The following is a 7244-nucleotide window of genomic DNA, read 5'->3' on the forward strand; positions in this document are numbered from 1 at the left end:
CTAGGCCGACCAAACCTGGCAACGCAGCATGGAAAAGGGTCGCCTAGCTGGAGCGAGGGTCGCGGGTATAAGGTGGGAGTGAGCGAAAGCATCTCACTAAACACATGAATATGAAACACGACACTGAACCGACACAATGAACCAAACATGAACTAAACACACATGAACATAACTGAACCAGAACCGAGTCACTGAATAGATACAAGAACAGAAACATAACAAAAAGTCCTTTAGTGAGCCCGTGGGCGGGGGCTGACAAATTTATTTAAAACATTTATTTAGGTTCCTTACTGCATCAAATCTTTTCTTCAGCAAATCTTGAATTTTGAAGTTTAGTTTAATCTATTTATGTTCACAATGGAAAATAAAAAAAGTATTTATTTATGCATTTCAGTGTATTGTGCTTATTCATGTGTGTCTGTGTGTGTGTATATATAGCAAGAGCATGTTCTTTGTTTAAACTCTATCATTAATAAAATGGAGATACATTTTTAAAATTAAAATAAAATTATTTAATATATATCACGTATATTAACATTGTGAACCTAACCATACAGCTGTAGCCTATATGATATGGCCATGTAAAAGTGCTGTGTGGAATTCATGTATCAATGGCATTGGGGGGCCATGAAGTATGGTTTCAGAATCAGAATCAGAAATACTTTATTAATCCTAGTAGTAAAACTGCAGTTGCTACAGTTGCAGCAGTTTGTCTAAGAATAAACACTCTATAAAGTTTAAAATAAAAATAGAAACAATTATATCTGTTTATGTTTATAAATTATATGAATAAATAATATTTATAGTTTGAATATAGTTTTATGAATAAGTGGTACCTGCCAATCAGGCAGTCTACAATCCAGGACACGAGGGGGCCATCTGCTTGCATCACTGTCAGTTTGTCACCCAGAAGAGTAGGCCTAATGGGTTTAAATGCCCTGGAGAAGTAAAAAAACATGATCCTTTCAGTGCATTCTGGATTATAGCATCCTCAACTCCCAGACAGGGCTGATAGGTAAACAGGAGGGGGTCTAAAAGTGGCTGGACCATGTGCCGAAGCTGATCCAGGACTAGCCTCTCTAGCCCATGATCTTCATGACGTGTGACGTCAGTGCCACTGGCGTGTAGTTCTTGATGTCACTTGGTCGCTGCATCTTCACAACAAGAACAATGCAGTACATCTTCCACATCACAGGACCCTCTGGAGACCCAGGCTAGGTGGCACAGGCTTTAAGCACCCTGGGGTGGACCCCATCCAGGCCTGCCACCTTGTTTGTTGCCTTGGAGTCTCATCAGTTGTCTCCTTACATGGTCAGCAGTGAAACTCACTAAAGGTGATGGGTAGGGGAGGGTGGAGATGTGAGGTGGGCTGTTTCCATGTTTCCAAAAAGCACATTCAACTACACTCCTGGTATTCCTTCTGACTCCTGGCTCATGGTGAGAGATGGGAAACACGGCCTCCGTCGCCTCCCTATGTGCTGTTTTGTTCCTCCTCTGCGTCCCTTGTGTCCATTTCCAAAGCTCTTTTAAGCAAAGTGGCCATGTTGCTGTGCAGCAGTGGACCAGGAAAGTGAAAGCAGCACTTTTATAGTGTAAAAACATATCAGAATATCAGAGTTTCAAAATAATGATACACACAAACAGAAGCTTCTGTAACAGGCTCCATGCATGGCTTGTGCATGCGCACAAACCCATTCCTGACGATACCAGAATCAGTGGTTCTGTGTAACATAAGTTACTGTGAGTAATTCATGTTTTTTAGATTGTTTTTTGGGAATCCAAAAGCTGGTCTTAAGAACAACTTGTGGAGGAAAGCACACACTCAAAAAAGAAATTGCACTACTGTGGTAAGTTTTTATTTTAAGCAGTTCAGTGGAATGATGGTATTATAAGCAAAGCTGAAGTCCACAAACAGCATTCTGACATAGACGTTTGTTCCCTCCGCACTCAAAGGGGGGTTGAGTGCAGTGTGCATTGTCAGTGAGACCACATCATTAGTAGATCTGTTAGCACGGCCGGCAAACTGATGAGGGTGTGCTAGGAAGACTGCTCTTAATGTGAGCCAAGATCAGAAAAGATGGTGTGTTTCATGTGCAAACATTCCACGTTTGGGTTAACAGAATTAATAAAAAAAACTGTGTGCCTTTTACTTGCAGGAATACCCTGAAAGCTATAGAGAATGCTTCGGAGACTAAACAGTTGACCTGGCAATGGATGATTGAGTCTGCTGTTACTGAAGGCATTTTTGAATGAATCAATGCTTTTCTTTGAGAAACTGAGAGTTCTGAAAAGAAAAGATTTCACTGATTAGTGAAGTTTTCCCACTTTGTTTTATTATTGCATTTATGATTTCAATTGTTATATATGCTTGAAGCCTCACTACACATCAAGTGCTACGTATTACTTGGAGCCTTTCAACAAAATAGATCATCTTGGTAAACAGTTTAAATGTGAATCAACTGACAAACCTATTAAACAAAAAGCAAAACAAACTTGCAAAAGTTTATCATATAACTGATAAATTGTTAAATTAAGCAAATAAACTGTAATTATGCCAGCTAAGAATCCTTTGGGGTGAAAGAACACTAATTCTTACCATATAGAAGCATTATACTTATGGCTTAAATCTTCTGCCCCAAGAACACCCTGAGCTTGTATACCAAAAGCAAATAACATTTCACTAAAAAAAAAGAAGAATAGAAGAATAGAAGACAATTCAGAGCCGGGACCATGCCGCAGACAGACCCAGGGTTTACCGCATTGAGACTGTGTGTCTGTGTCCTGAATTAAACCCAAACATAGAATATCTAGCTCTATGTTCTATCTAGCTCGTTTTAATAATTTAATTAGTGTTAAATTCTCACATTCAAACAATAACAGCACCACCTCAACCTAAACCTAAAGCTCGGTCTACTTGATATTAGATCATTAACCTCGTTGTAAATGAAATTATATGTGATCAGAAATGAGATATTTTCTGCCTTACTGAATCCTGGATTAGACCTGATCAATATTTAGCACTAAATGAAGCCACCACCGCAGGTTATAAACATGTACATAGCCCTAGATTATCAGGCAGAGGAGGTGAAGTATGCATACACTTGATATTATTCAAAAACACTGTATCACCTTCACTTCTTTTGAGATTCTCTATATTAATATATCAAATTGCATTTACACTAATTCATATTTATAGGCCTCCAGGGCCCTACTCTGAATTTTTAAAGAATTTAGTGATTTTGTTGCAGACTTGGCAGAGTTATAATAGTAGGAGACTTTAATATTCATTTTAAAAAGGCAGACGATCCATTAACAAAGGCGTTTGCATGGATCTTAGATTCTGTCTGCATGATACAAGACATGACTGAACCCACACATTACTGTAATCATACCCTAGATTTAGTCCTGACCCTGGGTGTTAGCACTGATCATCTAAATATTCTACCTCAAAGCTCAGTAATATCAGACCATTATCTAATCTTCTATGAGCTACATCTTAGGCAAAATGTTAATTTGTCCCTCCACCACTGTCCAAAGCGTGCAATAACCCCAATGGCCGCTGTACAGTTTACCGAAAAGCCCAACCTTGGCTTACACTCCGTCAGACCAAACGGAGCTAGATAGATTAACAAACGGTCTAGAAAACACTCTTTGATCAACCTTAGACAAACTGGCACTGCTTAAATGTAAAATGACAAGGTAACAAAGGCTCGCATCGTGGTCCAGTGATCAAACTCATACCTTAACACAAACAGTGTGGAAACTAGAGCGTAAATGGTGGACGACCACTAGAGGTGTTCCACTCTGACTAAGGACAGCTTTAGTCAATATAGAAAAGTACTCATTAAAGCTCGCTCAGCATGTTTGGCCTCGCTGATCGAGAATAACAAAAACAATCCCAGAGTACTTTTTAGTGAGATCTCTAAACTTACTCAAAGCCAGGCAGATCCTCAACCCCAGATTCTAATTTCTTTAACCAGTAATGTATTATGGACTATTTTAATAATAAAATGGAAAACATTAGACAATAAATCCAACCCTCCTTATTAAATCAAACATGGCTGTCACCTGGTGTAGACCTCTTTTAACAGTAGTAAATTCATCCCTTAGCTTAGGGCATGTACCCAAAACGCTTAAATTAGCAAACATAAAACCTATAATCAAGAAACCAAATCTTGATCTTAGTGTATTGTCTAATTACAGACCCATCTCCAACTTAACATTTATATCCAAGATATTAGAAAAAGCTGTGGCCCAACAACTCTGCTTATACCCGAGTAAAAATGACATGTATGAGAAAATCCAATCTGGACTCAGACCCAATCATAGCACAGAGACAGCCTTAGTGACGATTACAAACGATCTCCTTCTTGCCTCTGATCGAGGCTACGTATCTTTATTAGCCTTACTCGACCTCAGTGCAGCCTTCGGTACAACAGTAAAGACGTGGAAATATGTGACTGATTTAACTGACTGCAGTGATTCATGTCCTAAAGTAACTAGACACCCTTTCTTCTGATTAAATTCAGCTGCTTTACAGCGTCTGACACAGCTGTATTATTTCACATAGAAATGCACTGACCAATAGAACAGGACTTTCTACAGAAACTTTGTGGTGACAGACCCGGTTTCTAAATCTAGTCTCAGATCATACAGATCTGATGCTAAACTTTAGTATGAGTGAGGCCTTCATTCATCAGACCTGGCTGTATTCAGTCAGCTCAGTCTCATCACTGCAATTTGCTCCATGTGTTGCTAAGGTAACTAAAGGGGCATGGCACTGTACACAGCACTGTGTGTCCATACAGTCCTATACAGCCAATGAAGAGACTGACCTCAGTGACCCGAGTCCTCCTCCATTGTGAGGTCATGTCGATGACATCACAGAGCCTATAAAAAGGCAGGTTCCCCCTCACTGGCTCAGTTCGGATTCAGCAGCTCGAGAGACGCTTGATTCCTGCGTTCACACTGACACCATTTAGCTGATTTAGCTGATTTTGTCTAGAACCATCTTATCTAGAACCATAAAGAGGTTCTACACTTGCTCGGAATATACAGGGAAAAGTCCTTACAACCTTCTTAACCTTCTAACTTTTATTTCCTCTTTCCATCTACAAGGGAAAATGCAAACCAAAGAAGTCCTGAGGAGTTTGGGCTACGAGGTGGTGGATTTCATTGGTAAAGGGAGTTACGGTGAGGTTAAGCTGGCCACATCTCAAAGGCACTCCAACCATGTGGCCATCAAAATAATGCACCGCAGGCTGGCATCACATATTTTTGTCTCTAAACTTCTGCCCCGGGAACTGGCCATTCTGAAAAGAGTAAAGCACCCTCACATTGTTCAGGTGCATGAAATCTTTGAGATGCCAAACGGACAGGTGTTTATTGTGATGGAGGCTGCCGCAATGGATCTTCAACAGAAGATCTGGGAGCTCGGCCGCATTCCCATTGGCCAAGCAAAAATGTGGTTCTCACAGCTTCTCAGCGCTGTGGCCTATCTACATCAGCAGAACATTGTCCATCGTGATCTTAAATGTAAAAACGTTCTGCTGACTGCTAACGACCAAGTCAAATTAACCGACTTTGGTTTAGGCCGTTTTTCAAGGGGCTTTCCTGACTTAAGCAAGACCTATTATTGCACTCCCGAGTATGGTGCACCTGAGGTGCTTTTGGAAAAACCCTATGATCCAAAAAAAAAGTGACGTGTGGAGTCTAGGTATTATCTTTTACTCCATGGTCACCGGATCCACACCCTTCAAAGTTAACAGTTTGAAGAGTCTCCTACGTGTCCAGCGAGAACCCTTGGTGTTCCCACGTAGGATCACAGTGGAGGAGCCCTGTCGGGCCTTCATATCTTATATGCTGCAATACGACCCCTCCACTCGGCCGTCTGTGACAGAGGTGGCACAGCACCCTTGGCTACAGCCGAGGCAGGAACGGTAAGTAAACCACTGTGCAGGTATACATATATGAAGAACATTTTGAATGGGTCACTCAAAGTAAAGAGCTGTTTTGCAAATAGGTAACATACAGTATTAGTTCACTAACGATAAGTACACTAACACATTGCTTCTCTACTGTCTCCAGGGTTATTGGCAGGTTTGTGGTGGTGCCCGTTGAGGATCTGTGTCCAGACATCAACCCACTTGAAACGTCAGAGGAAGAGTCTCAGTCTTCCATCTTATTGAGCAGTAACATAGACAGCATATCATCTTCTGCCTCTGAAAATGAGCTGGTGTTTTTCAGCACTCCTCAGTCGACAGAGGAAGAGTCTCCGTCTTCTTCTTTAAGCAGAGACGTAGACGTTCTCTCATCTCATGGTGTCAGATGCAAGACTCTGATGCCTGAGCAGAAAGACAACAGCAGTGGAGCTGGTGCAAGTCTGACTTGCCAAAGGGTAGAGGCTGTGGAGGAGCACTATGGTTGCGTTAGCTGTAGTCCTGTTTGTGCTGCTATTAAAAGGGCAGCTAATGCTTATGTCAAGGCACCAATTCTCAGAGCCTCCCGGTCACTCCGACGGAGGATGAGGAAGTTATTCAGACTTAACTCTATGGTCCATGACAACACCTCTATTTCCCAGCAGAGTGCTCCTCATTCTGCTTCCCCTTCAGAAGCTCTTGCTTGTTTGTGTTCTGAGCAGAGACTCAAGGATGTGACTGTAGATGTCCCTCTCCATGGGCTAGTGCTGGAGACAGCATCTGTTCTCCCACAGCCCACAGTACGGAAAGGAACCAGGAGTCTGAGGTTCCCTAAATTTAAGGTATGTTAGGCAAGTGTTGAGCAATCGTCACAGCCTCAGATTTTATACTTTAAATATTTGCTAGAAATGTTTCAGTTGATTCATATGTGTCATTTTGTCTCGCCAACAGATCCTGAAGAAGACGAATATGATTCACCCATTGTAAACATCTAGCACGGCCCTGGTGATGACATACTACCTTTACACAATTTATTGGTCATTTATACGTTGTTTTGACCAGGGGAGGATGGGTCCCCCTAGTGAGTCTTGGTTCCTCCCAAGGTTTCTTCCTCCAGCTCTGAGGGAGTTTTTCCTTGCCACTGTCGCCTTTGGCTTGCTCACTTGGGGTTCATGTTGTATTTATTTATTTTTATTTGTTCTATTTCCCGATTTCTGTAAAGCTGCGTTGCACCATCAGGTTGTAAAAAGCGACATACACATCATTTGGACTTGTTATGTGAGGGGTAGGAAGGACACTGTCTAAACTGTGTCCATTAAGGGCAGT

The 7244-nt window shown here is 41.5% G+C and overlaps 1 pseudogene; it reads left to right on the forward strand.

The window, feature by feature from the left end:
- Positions 1–5123: 5123 nt before the first annotated feature.
- LOC140549678 (testis-specific serine/threonine-protein kinase 6-like) lies at positions 5124–6905 on the forward strand (annotated as a pseudogene).
- Positions 6906–7244: the final 339 nt, after the last annotated feature.

Source organism: Salminus brasiliensis, chromosome 2 (assembly GCF_030463535.1).
Source record: "Salminus brasiliensis chromosome 2, fSalBra1.hap2, whole genome shotgun sequence".
Lineage (NCBI taxonomy): Eukaryota > Metazoa > Chordata > Actinopteri > Characiformes > Bryconidae > Salminus > Salminus brasiliensis.